The 13,267-nt window shown below is 36.5% G+C and overlaps 1 long non-coding RNA gene across 1 annotated transcript; it reads left to right on the forward strand.

Moving 5' to 3' along the window:
* The first annotated feature begins 9,764 nt into the window (after positions 1-9,764).
* Positions 9,765-12,738, forward strand: LOC141366227 (uncharacterized). The gene is made up of 4 exons (XR_012371328.1): positions 9,765-9,853; positions 10,044-10,196; positions 11,617-11,813; positions 12,608-12,738. It is a non-coding gene; the product is annotated as an uncharacterized lncRNA (long non-coding RNA).
* Positions 12,739-13,267: the final 529 nt, after the last annotated feature.

Genomic DNA, 13,267 nt, shown 5'->3' on the forward strand with positions numbered 1-13,267 from the left:
TAAATGTATTAAAATCATTCATCTGCTAAATATGTATTATATAGGTTACTTAGTAAACTACAAATTGTCTTTTTAAAGTTAAGATTTGTGCTATTTTTAAAAAGTACAGTATATAAAAATTAGCAAAGCCTAGCCACATAAGCATTGACGGGGATCGAACCCGGGTCCCCGCATGCGCTGCTGAACGCACTAACCACTAGGCCATCATTTCTAACAGCGTTTCCTGCTTTATAAAATAAGACGATATATTTAAATTTAGTTTCTGCATGCAAGGATTTAATCCATAAGGACTTTCCAACTATGGGTTTGTTTATTGCAGCAGTATTATAATTTTCAGTCAGTAGTACATTTTCATACATTTTTATCAAAAATTACCGCTTTCTCTTTAACTTTGATCGATTTGATCCACGCTCGACCTCTAGGGCTGCTCAAGAATAGCGTGCACGCGCAATTATCTTGACTAGGGAAATCTGGATCACATAAGTTGGATTGCGTTAGCTTCATTTGCCTTTTTTGAAACCGCTTTAGCCTCGCCTCATTTGTTAGGTTAATTCAAGTCGAGTTTGTAACTTTAATCCTCGCTTTTCCAAGCGAGTTTTATGAAATAGCCCTCAGATATACCCCTCACAAACAGGATCCCCACTACCAAGAGGGGAGGCTCATGGCTCTTGAGCTGAACCATGACCACAATCTAGCTGAAGCCAAGGTTAGAGTTTTTATTTACCTGTTAGTTTATACTTAAACATAATGGATGTGTGACAACTTAAAATAAAAATGATAAATATGGAAAAGAGATGAGTGTTGAAGATTTAATACGGTATATTGTAATAGCAACTTATTTAGCAACTAACATCCTATAATGTTCCGTGGCATGTTTTAATAAGGTAATATATTTTGGAAAAGAGAGGTTTCATCCCCTGAGTTTCAGAGACTTGGAGAATCTATGCCAAGGCTCATTTAGGTGTTTCAATACTTATGCTGTGTTTCCTTTAGTTGTTGCATGTTTTTCACGTCCTGTACCTTTATTAGTCTTACAAGAAATATTCACTTCAACACACACAGAGCAGCTGTGGAGACGAAATGTTTATGCCCTAGAAGAGACCCTTCACAGACCTCTAAAAGGATCTTTGTTGGCTGGGGCAAGCCGAGGGGGAGGCAAGGAGGGTGACGCCAAGCCTCAGCTACAGGGTATATCTGAATTATTTCAGATTTGTAGGAATTTAAATGTAAATGGTGGACCAAATCAAATTACGGAATAACATTGTAATTGTATTTGAGTATTAACAGTTTAAAACATTTAAATATGACAAAACAAATAAGAAATAGAGTATAACACTTAAGTATACTATCATGTCAAGTACTTCGTTATGTCTTTACCAAACCCTTAACAGAAATACATCTGATTTCATAAACAGTTCTGTATATATGTTGAAAAATATCATGTATGTAGTGATAGCCTAACCTGTTCTGTGTACTGTTACAGTCACTTTTACAGGTTGAGTGCTTCCTGTCATCCAGTGTGGAGTTTCCACTTAACTGTACCCTCAGCAAAACTAAATCCTCATGAGGAATTTGGTAAATCGCATTGATTAATTTGAGTTTAATTTTATTTAGTCAATAATATTAAACTTTAATTACTTAAAGTATGCTTGCTAAGAATTAATGCACAGTGCCCTGCTTTATGGTTTAAGATGCATGTTTTTGGGGGGGATTTGAGAAACCAGATAAAAACACATTTAAGAGAAAATTAAATCTAGGACCTTCTTGCTGTGAGGTGATAGTGCTAAACATTGAGCCACTATGCAATCCTATACAAAAAAATCAAACCTAGAATCCAACTAAATCTTGAATAGTTTGGTTTAGTGTATTATTTTTATATGAGTTATTCACCTAGAATAATGTTAATTTATTTTTCTCCCTAGGTGCAGAGAGTGGTTCTGTGGGGACCGTGATGTATTACGTCACAAAAAACAGCCACTCCCCAATAGGGAATGTGTAATTAATAGTTTTTTTGTAGCCATCCGTCCAACCAAATGCATCATTAAAGGGGAAGATGGATATTGCACTCAACACAAGGTATGTTCTCAAAAAAGCCCTAATTTTGATGTTTTTATGTGTCTGCAGCCAGTAACAGGTAATCTAAACTAGTGGTTTTCTTTCTTTTTGGCAGTCGGCAAGATGACATACCACTGTTGTAAACGCACAAACGTAATAATGCTTTCAGGCAAACCAATCATTTTAATTACCATCAATGGTAAAACCAATTCACAGTTTAGATTTCCATTTTAGATTTGATGTTTTTCACACTATGTTTTGATGTTTTCAATGCTGTGGCATTGTACTTTGCAGTAGAGTCAAAGTGCATTGTATAGCACATTACAATCCAAGTAGGGCATCGTGAGCAAGGCCTGTTGTGGGAGTCTAAATGGGGGTCAACTGCATGCAATTTATGTTTAGTTATTATTTATTTATTTTGTGATTTTAGATATGTTCATCATTCATCAGTTCTCACTTCCCTGGACTTCAACCTGGCTACACACATGGTATCGTTATTAATCGAAACAAAGACAGATATCTTTATATTTTTGTTCTCTGCAGACAAACAAAAAATGTTAGCTGTTGCAAAGCAATTTGGTGAGTTAGCAAATGATACTACTCGAGAAGTTAGGCAGAAGGAGTGCTATACTGGGATTATAGAAACTTATAAGATGTCTCTTAAACATTCACAATGTGCAGAATGAACTAACTGTTTTAAAATAGTATGTGGTAAATGTTTTTTTTCCAAGGGCGTTTTGACTTGCCTCAGCCACTGTATGTCTGTTAAACATGCAAACAGCAAAGGACCCCAGACCTGAAAGACCTTCTGAGGAGTGGATATTGGTCAGCTTCAATAAACAACACCACACTTTACACACTGGACCTCCTGATCTCCTTTCAAGAACTCAAGGTCATCTCTCCAAGATTTTCCAGACAAGCCTTCGGAAAGCTGCTGGAGCATTGCACGAAGTGTGGAGGAAGAGTAAGTGTAAATGTTATCATTTTATTCAAAACTCCATAAGCAGACAATATCACAATTACTATTTCATTCTATATATCTTCCAGTTTGGATATATCAACGGCGATGCACTGCAATGCAGCTTCTTGGAGTTTTCATACGCTTCATTTGAATCAGACCAGCTCTGGTGTGGTGCTCCTTTCACCTGCCCAGCCTGAACGCTAGAATTGTTGGCTGCTTCAGCAGATCGAAACAGAAAGCTATATCGCTTTTGCCGAAACAGAAGGTGGTCTTTATTCCAGTATTTTTATTGGTTTATTTATTTACTTTAATTGATGGATTTCCTATTTTTCTTTCTTAGCTCTGGTGTTCCTGTTTTTTGTTTTCTTTTTTGAGGGGCCTTTTGTGGCTGAAGACAGTGCGGTGTCTAGATTTGTCAACACCATACAAAAAGCACTGAAAATGCAAGTTTTAATCATAACTTGACAAAATAGTTGTTACACAAAAAATCTTGTTCGGAGTTGATTTCTACTTTTGCCTACCAAGTACTCCTAAATCAAATTAGGAATAAATGCCATATACTGTATTGTATGACACCATCACTTTAATTTGATTTGTTGTGTTTGTTGTGTGTTTCATAGACTGTGGCTTGCAAATATTGGCCATACTTGAAGAAAGTTGCTAGTGTCCTTCCTGATCTTCAGGAGCTGACCTCAATGAAACCTTTCCTTAATGTCATGCATGCTTGAGCCACGCTACAACGTGTGAGGTATGTATAATATTTTTGCTTCATATGTACATGTGTAATGTACATTCATAAGAAATAGAAGTTAATGGCTTGACTACACTATTTAGATTCTTTTTGGCATAACCATTTCTTGTACAGGTTGTAAAATCCCTTTGAGGACAAATGTGATATTGGGCTATATAAATAAAATGTATTTGAATTGAATTAGTCTTGAATTCTTAAATTAGTCTTCCACCATTTATTCACAGATTAAATGAAGTGGTAGGAACCAGGAAGGAACAGGGACAACCACCGGTGAGTGGAGCAAGTGAACAGCTACCTTTCACGTTGTGCCCGTACAACCAAATATATGTCCAAAGCAGGTGATCAGAGTGTTTGTAAGATTTTTGCATACTTTTTATATTGAGCATCATACCCTCATTATTTTCTTTCAACAGCACCGGTGGACATGCTTACATTGCATGCAATGGGCTGGAACCATAAAAAAGTATCTCTCTACATCAGGCACTTTCCACAATATATGTGAAAGTAAGTTTTTTTATATATATATATATAAATTTTTTGTGTGTCTTTTAGTTGTTGTGTGCATTTTGCCTGATGTTAATTGTACAATGTACAACAATCCTGATTATTGAATAACAGACATCCAGCACGAGACTGCAAGGCTAGCAGAACTAAAAACAAAGCTACATTGCAAAGATGAAGTGCCGTCACAATGGCTTTCTGATGTGAAAGAATGGGCAGCTGGTGGTAAGCGAGACCAATATTCTTCCCACTACTATCTGAATTTTTCAGTTTGATATTAAACAAGTGCCAAATATGGTAGGCTTATCATCTATTTCTTAACCTCCTAAGACAGGGGTGTCCAAAGTCGGTCCTGGAGGGCCTGTGTCCTGCAGAGTTTAGCTAAAACTTCCCTCAACACACCTGCCTCAAAGTATCTAGTCTGCCTAGTAAGACCTTGATTAGCTGGATCAGGTGTGTTTGATTAGGGTTGGAATTAAACTCTGCAGAGACACCGGCCCTCCAGGAGCAGGAGTGGACAAAGCGTCCTCCCCTAAATGGATCTTTCAGTTACCTCTTTGTCAATCTAAATTGTAATTTTTGCATAAAATTCAATTGCTGCTTTCCCTTTTGCTTGTAACATTTTTTTCTTGGTGAACAGTTCACAAACCCCTGTACATGTCTTTCTACACAGCAGCATGCTTCACCACCGCCTTCGAAGTAAGCTGGCAGAGGACAAAAAGCTCCTTCTTCAGGAGATACAGAAATACAATGATCTTGTACTAGACTCTGCCACAAACATCATTGACCTAGCTGTGGTGGAGCATTCCCTCACTGGAGAGAGCAGTGTGTCTCAGATATGGCCGTGCGACCTTAATGGCAGTGGTATGTCAAGAATTTATTTACAGTTTTGCTTTATAGAGTATTCTGAACAAAAGCATGCAACATAGTCAGTGTTAAAATATTCATTTAATTTATTGGTGTTTGCTTATTATGTATCAGTTTGTAAAAAGTATGCATAATGCTATTATGCAATATTGTCTCAAATTAACATATAACTGTTATTGATTCTTAGCAAACATTTCAGTCAAGAAACGATTGCATGACCAAGTGATGTTGACAATGTGACTGCAAGAGGAAAGGGGCATTGTGGTGTTGGAGATGGCACAAGACTACACATGTGTGCAGAGCCTGGCAGTGGCTCTCAAGAACAAGATGGCTGAGGAGGGTAAGTTAAATAAAAATCCTGTCCATTCAAAGTTTGAATAAAAAAGTCACCCTCAGTCTCTGAACTTGGATGGAGTAGAACGGTTATTGCTCTGTTTACCATGGTCATTTGGCTTGTACATAATAAAATAGGCATTATAGTTGTTCACAACAAATACGGCTTTGCTAGACTGTGATTTAGGTAGTACTAGTTAAACACAGTTAAATATTTAACACAATGCCAGTTTCTTTAACTCACAAAAGTGTTAAAGGGGTCACATTACGACATTTTTTATTGTGTAAAATAAATGTTTGGTGTCCCCAGATTACATATGTGAAGTTTTAGCTTAAAGTACCCCACAGATAATTTATTATAGCATGTTAAAATTGCCACTTTGTAAGTGCGAGCAAAAACATGCCATTTTGGAGTGTGTGCTTTAAAGGAAACAGCCAACATCTAAACCTGGGTTAATAAAATAACACATAACACAAAGATGGTGATAGAGAGAATAAAGTAAAAGATTGCAGATCTTCATCAGTGTTACTTTTTAACACACTTTAATATTGGGACTATATATATATATATATATATATATATATATATATATATATAACCCAGCAGTGTTAGTTTAACTAGGGTTGAAGGACAACAAACACAAAAAGTTTATAAAAGTTCATTACAGTTAAAATCGAAGCATTAAAAATGAGTTTAAATAATGACAGGGGACCAGCCCAAACGGAAGACTGAAATGTGTGGGTGGACTGTAATTGCATCTCTAACTGTACGTTCACAACGCTGATGGAGACTGTTAAAAAAACACTCTGGCTGCCCTGCAAACAACGCTATAGAAAAAGAGTAGCGGACACTCGAATACGTTCTACAGAATCCTTTTCCACCTTCTGATTGGTTGCCGCCGAATGTTTTCTCTGACTTCCGGCCACATTAACGCTCTCGTCGGTGGCGGTGTGAACGCATAGTAAGGAAACTGGCATTATTAACTCTGTCAATTAACTCCAACTCTGAACAACAATTTACTCTGAATATGTTAAATTTACTCTTTAGGTGTTCAATTCAAGTCAGAAATGTTTAACACTGAAATTTTTACTGTCCAATTTTGCTGTGTACTTAAGCACAACTATATTGAAGATGAAAACGGTTAACCAAAAGGACCTATCAGACATTGGCTGAAACACAAAATGTGTTTTTTTTTCTGGTTTTGGTCTTTCTGCATTAAATTACCTCAGTGGGCCATCATGTTGCCTCGGTTTATATAGAATCATCTAGCCGGGTACCATTGCAACAATGCACAGAAAAATGACAGCCATTCTTGTATGTAGATTTAAATGGGTGAAATTGTTTTATTCTATTGAAGTTTTTTGGCCTCAAAAAGCAAAGTTAATATCAAGTTAGTTTGTCTTTAATGTAATCTCATTTGTATTTTAGACAAGGGAAATGAAGGACTTTGCTGTCTCTTAAGAAGAAGATCGTCAGTGGTGTCAGAAGGGTTGCAAGTCGTCCTTCAACAATACAAGACTGCATTAGGTCTTGAGGTCTCTGTCCTTCTACATGTTGAAGAAGAAGATCTGACCTCAGCAGTCCAGATACCAGCGAGGATGAAGAGGAAAACATAATTTAGGTATTTTATTTATTTATTTATTTATTTATTTATTTATTTATTTATTTATTTATTTGTATGTTTGTTCTCAAAAATTGACCAGAGGCTGTTCCATCAAAGTGGATAAAGGAAAAGATTTTTGATAAGTCTCACTAATTTAAGTGGGAGTTCTGTTCCATTACTGTGGCTTAAGCCCAGTTCAGATCAAAGATTCACAACAAGACAAAGCTGTTTTAAAAGTTAACAGGGGGAAGTTTTAGCAACATGAACTGGCTCATCTCAGCTCTACTCAAGCCAGCTAATGGGGTTGCTGCAACACAGCTTGTCAATTCGCCAGCTTCTGGTTTTAGAAGGTTTCAACACATAGTCAGCTTGTAACAGAGTCAACTGGTCAAGTCACTATTCAACTAAGTCAACTATTGGCTGGTTCAAGTTTTGGACGAAAGAAAGTGGGGAACAATTCGTTTATTTGTTTGAGGAACAGCTGTGTCTGTTTGACTAAAAACGTTAAATGTACTTAACTCTTCAGGGCACCTTATGTGCACGAGCACACTATATACCTATTCTGGCTCGGTTAAAGTCAACATGGACTTGTTATTGCTATATTACACTGACTTTCACTGTAGGCTCAAGCCATTTCACTGACAATGTTAATTTAAGCAAGGCTTTTTCAAGTGAGCACAGCTTTCCTTAGCTGCATTGATGGAATTTCCCCATTATTTTTACATGAAATCACATTTTTGTGTAATTAATAATGCTTTACACACCTAAAACAGCTGAACTTAACATTCTTTTTCTACCTCTTGCTTTCCCAGATAGAAACTGCACAAAGGACTGCGTTTAAGGAAATGGACTTGGCATATATCTGTGTAGTGTTAGAATGCTAACTACATTATTATCTGTATGCATCCTATATTGTTGAAATGTTCAACCTGTGTCTAGATTATCAAGCATGTTATTTAGGACGTTGATGCTCCTTAAATATGCACAAACATCTCAATATAGGTGTAACAATCGTATGATATTATCAGATGTAATAATTGAACTGATGTTATATTTGGCTAGTGTATTCATAATTTGTGTTTTTAAAGTTGCTAATGGGCATTGTTAGCCTAGGGTGACCAGACGTCCCGAAAAATTCGGGACAGTCCCGAAATCTAAGCTGCTGTCCCGAATCCCGAATCCTGCTCTAATTGTCCCGAAAATCATACTGAAGCTAAATCTTAATCCGAATCCCGCTTTAATTTCCCCGAAAATTATACTAAAGCAAAATCTTGAGTAGTAGTTGTCTGATAAAACATGAGCGAGGAGGTTAAGTCATCCTGCAGCCAGCTCCCGCCGGCTGCCCATTGGCTGCAGCCAGCCGCTGCCGGCTGCTCATTGGCTGCAGCATCTTGTTTTTATACTGTAGGCTCTCATTGTGCTGGCAGCAGTTAAAACCTCCGCGAAGTATGCTGACGTTGTATTGTTTCTATTCATGTATCTTATTCATCTATATGCACAAAGACAATAGGACCTTTTTGTTTTATAGAGTTGATTAAGAGAGCGAAAGTTGCAGCAACCGCGAGGACAGTTGAAAGTGCAGGCAGTGACAGTCAGTCGCGTGAAGGAGTCAGATTGGTCGAGGGCAGGCAAGGCACTTTGTTAAAAAAAATACTTCTATACGTATTATATAAATTTATACGCATATGTACTTATATTAAAAAAATAGGATTAGTTCAGTAACTTCAGTTTGAAATTCCTTATTTTTATTATAAAATAAAGAAAACTATTATTGTATGAACTATTATTGTATAAAGTATAAAATACTATACGTATTATATAAATGTATTTATATGTACTTATATTAATATGATTGATTCCGTTTGAAATTCATTATCTTTTCTTATTAAATAAAATTAATAAATAAAACTATTATTGGATGAAACCCCCCCCCCCCGTTACGTCTGCACCCCCCCCCCCCCCCGTCCCGAATTTCAGCCAATCTCATCTGGTCACCCTATGTTAGCCACATCACAAACTCAATGTTAAAACACTGCTTTTTGTGCTTTATTGTGTTTATGTACTTGCATTGGTGCAGTAATATCGATGTTATGCAGTAAGGTCATTGGTGTGTTTTACAATGGCTTTGAACAGAGCTCAACCAATCAGAATAATCATTGATAATAAAGTAAAAGTTTTATAACGGGTAAGTTGGTATGAAATATTGTAAGCACATTCATCAGGATGACTTTGCTGACCTTTTGACCTTTATTACCACATTTAGGCCAAACTGTGAAAACTCTACTTGATTGAGTGTATTATAGGATTGTGCACCATTGAAGATAAACATCATAAATTCTTTCTTAAAGATGGATAATTTGTTGGCAATGTGTCTGTCACTATCAGTTCTGTTCTTATAAGCACACTGTACATTAAGCACTATAGTATGCAAAAGAAAAATACACTACATTTATATTTTATGATTATACTTATATTGTGTATTACTACATTTGATAGATTACTTTATTCCCCTGTTCTGCTGGTTGTTTTCAAGTGAACTTAACAGTTTAGTGTTATTAAATTCAGCCTTATGGCTTGATTGACAAATTTGCATTTCATGTATTTTCACTGCTTTTATTGTGAAAGACAAAAAATAAAGTGTTTCTAAACATGAACATATTATGTTTTTACTTGTTCATACATTGTTAGTTAAAAACATCATTGACCTAGCTGTGGTGGAGCATTCCCTCACTGGAGAGAGCAGTGTGTCTCAGATATGGCCGTGCGACCTTAATGGCAGTGGTATGTCAAGAATTTATTTACAGTTTTGCTTTATAGAGTATTCTGAACAAAAGCATGCAACATAGTCAGTGTTAAAATATTCATTTAATTTATTGGTGTTTGCTTATTATGTATCAGTTTGTAAAAAGTATGCATAATGCTATTATGCAATATTGTCTCAAATTAACATATAACTGTTATTGATTCTTAGCAAACATTTCAGTCAAGAAACGATTGCATGACCAAGTGATGTTGACAATGTGACTGCAAGAGGAAAGGGGCATTGTGGTGTTGGAGATGGCACAAGACTACACATGTGTGCAGAGCCTGGCAGTGGCTCTCAAGAACAAGATGGCTGAGGAGGGTAAGTTAAATAAAAATCCTGTCCATTCAAAGTTTGAATAAAAAAGTCACCCTCAGTCTCTGAACTTGGATGGAGTAGAACGGTTATTGCTCTGTTTACCATGGTCATTTGGCTTGTACATAATAAAATAGGCATTATAGTTGTTCACAACAAATACGGCTTTGCTAGACTGTGATTTAGGTAGTACTAGTTAAACACAGTTAAATATTTAACACAATGCCAGTTTCTTTAACTCACAAAAGTGTTAAAGGGGTCACATTACGACATTTTTTATTGTGTAAAATAAATGTTTGGTGTCCCCAGATTACATATGTGAAGTTTTAGCTTAAAGTACCCCACAGATAATTTATTATAGCATGTTAAAATTGCCACTTTGTAAGTGCGAGCAAAAACATGCCATTTTGGAGTGTGTGCTTTAAAGGAAACAGCCAACATCTAAACCTGGGTTAATAAAATAACACATAACACAAAGATGGTGATAGAGAGAATAAAGTAAAAGATTGCAGATCTTCATCAGTGTTACTTTTTAACACACTTTAATATTGGGACTATATATATATATATATATATATATATATATATATATATAACCCAGCAGTGTTAGTTTAACTAGGGTTGAAGGACAACAAACACAAAAAGTTTATAAAAGTTCATTACAGTTAAAATCGAAGCATTAAAAATGAGTTTAAATAATGACAGGGGACCAGCCCAAACGGAAGACTGAAATGTGTGGGTGGACTGTAATTGCATCTCTAACTGTACGTTCACAACGCTGATGGAGACTGTTAAAAAAACACTCTGGCTGCCCTGCAAACAACGCTATAGAAAAAGAGTAGCGGACACTCGAATACGTTCTACAGAATCCTTTTCCACCTTCTGATTGGTTGCCGCCGAATGTTTTCTCTGACTTCCGGCCACATTAACGCTCTCGTCGGTGGCGGTGTGAACGCATAGTAAGGAAACTGGCATTATTAACTCTGTCAATTAACTCCAACTCTGAACAACAATTTACTCTGAATATGTTAAATTTACTCTTTAGGTGTTCAATTCAAGTCAGAAATGTTTAACACTGAAATTTTTACTGTCCAATTTTGCTGTGTACTTAAGCACAACTATATTGAAGATGAAAACGGTTAACCAAAAGGACCTATCAGACATTGGCTGAAACACAAAATGTGTTTTTTTTTCTGGTTTTGGTCTTTCTGCATTAAATTACCTCAGTGGGCCATCATGTTGCCTCGGTTTATATAGAATCATCTAGCCGGGTACCATTGCAACAATGCACAGAAAAATGACAGCCATTCTTGTATGTAGATTTAAATGGGTGAAATTGTTTTATTCTATTGAAGTTTTTTGGCCTCAAAAAGCAAAGTTAATATCAAGTTAGTTTGTCTTTAATGTAATCTCATTTGTATTTTAGACAAGGGAAATGAAGGACTTTGCTGTCTCTTAAGAAGAAGATCGTCAGTGGTGTCAGAAGGGTTGCAAGTCGTCCTTCAACAATACAAGACTGCATTAGGTCTTGAGGTCTCTGTCCTTCTACATGTTGAAGAAGAAGATCAAAGTGACCTCAGCAGTCCAGATACCAGTGAGGATGAAGAGGAAAACATAATTTAGGTATTTTATTTATTTATTTATTTATTTATTTATTTATTTATTTATTTATTTATTTGTATGTTTGTTCTCAAAAATTGACCAGAGGCTGTTCCATCAAAGTGGATAAAGGAAAAGATTTTTGATAAGTCTCACTAATTTAAGTGGGAGTTCTGTTCCATTACTGTGGCTTAAGCCCAGTTCAGATCAAAGATTCACAACAAGACAAAGCTGTTTTAAAAGTTAACAGGGGGAAGTTTTAGCAACATGAACTGGCTCATCTCAGCTCTACTCAAGCCAGCTAATGGGGTTGCTGCAACACAGCTTGTCAATTCGCCAGCTTCTGGTTTTAGAAGGTTTCAACACATAGTCAGCTTGTAACAGAGTCAACTGGTCAAGTCACTATTCAACTAAGTCAACTATTGGCTGGTTCAAGTTTTGGACGAAAGAAAGTGGGGAACAATTCGTTTATTTGTTTGAGGAACAGCTGTGTCTGTTTGACTAAAAACGTTAAATGTACTTAACTCTTCAGGGCACCTTATGTGCACGAGCACACTATATACCTATTCTGGCTCGGTTAAAGTCAACATGGACTTGTTATTGCTATATTACACTGACTTTCACTGTAGGCTCAAGCCATTTCACTGACAATGTTAATTTAAGCAAGGCTTTTTCAAGTGAGCACAGCTTTCCTTAGCTGCATTGATGGAATTTCCCCATTATTTTTACATGAAATCACATTTTTGTGTAATTAATAATGCTTTACACACCTAAAACAGCTGAACTTAACATTCTTTTTCTACCTCTTGCTTTCCCAGATAGAAACTGCACAAAGGACTGCGTTTAAGGAAATGGACTTGGCATATATCTGTGTAGTGTTAGTATGCTAACTACATTATTATCTGTATGCATCCTATATTGTTGAAATGTTCAACCTGTGTCTAGATTATCAAGCATGTTATTTAGGACGTTGATGCTCCTTAAATATGCACAAACATCTCAATATAGGTGTAACAATCGTATGATATTATCAGATGTAATAATTGAACTGATGTTATATTTGGCTAGTGTATTCATAATTTGTGTTTTTAAAGTTGCTAATGGGCATTGTTAGCCTAGGGTGACCAGACGTCCCGAAAAATTCGGGACAGTCCCGAAATCTAAGCTGCTGTCCCGAATCCCGAATCCTGCTCTAATTGTCCCGAAAATCATACTGAAGCTAAATCTTAATCCGAATCCCGCTTTAATTTCCCCGAAAATTATACTAAAGCAAAATCTTGAATAGTAGTTGTCTGATAAAACATGAGCGAGGAGGTTAAGTCATCCTGCAGCCAGCTCCCGCCGGCTGCCCATTGGCTGCAGCCAGCCGCTGCCGGCTGCTCATTGGCTGCAGCATCTTGTTTTTATACTGTAGGCTCTCATTGTGCTGGCAGCAGTTAAAACCTCCGCGAAGTATGCTGACGTTGTATTGTTTCTAT

The sequence above is a fragment of the Misgurnus anguillicaudatus genome, chromosome 9 (assembly GCF_027580225.2).
Source record: "Misgurnus anguillicaudatus chromosome 9, ASM2758022v2, whole genome shotgun sequence".
Taxonomy (NCBI): Eukaryota; Metazoa; Chordata; class Actinopteri; order Cypriniformes; family Cobitidae; genus Misgurnus; species Misgurnus anguillicaudatus.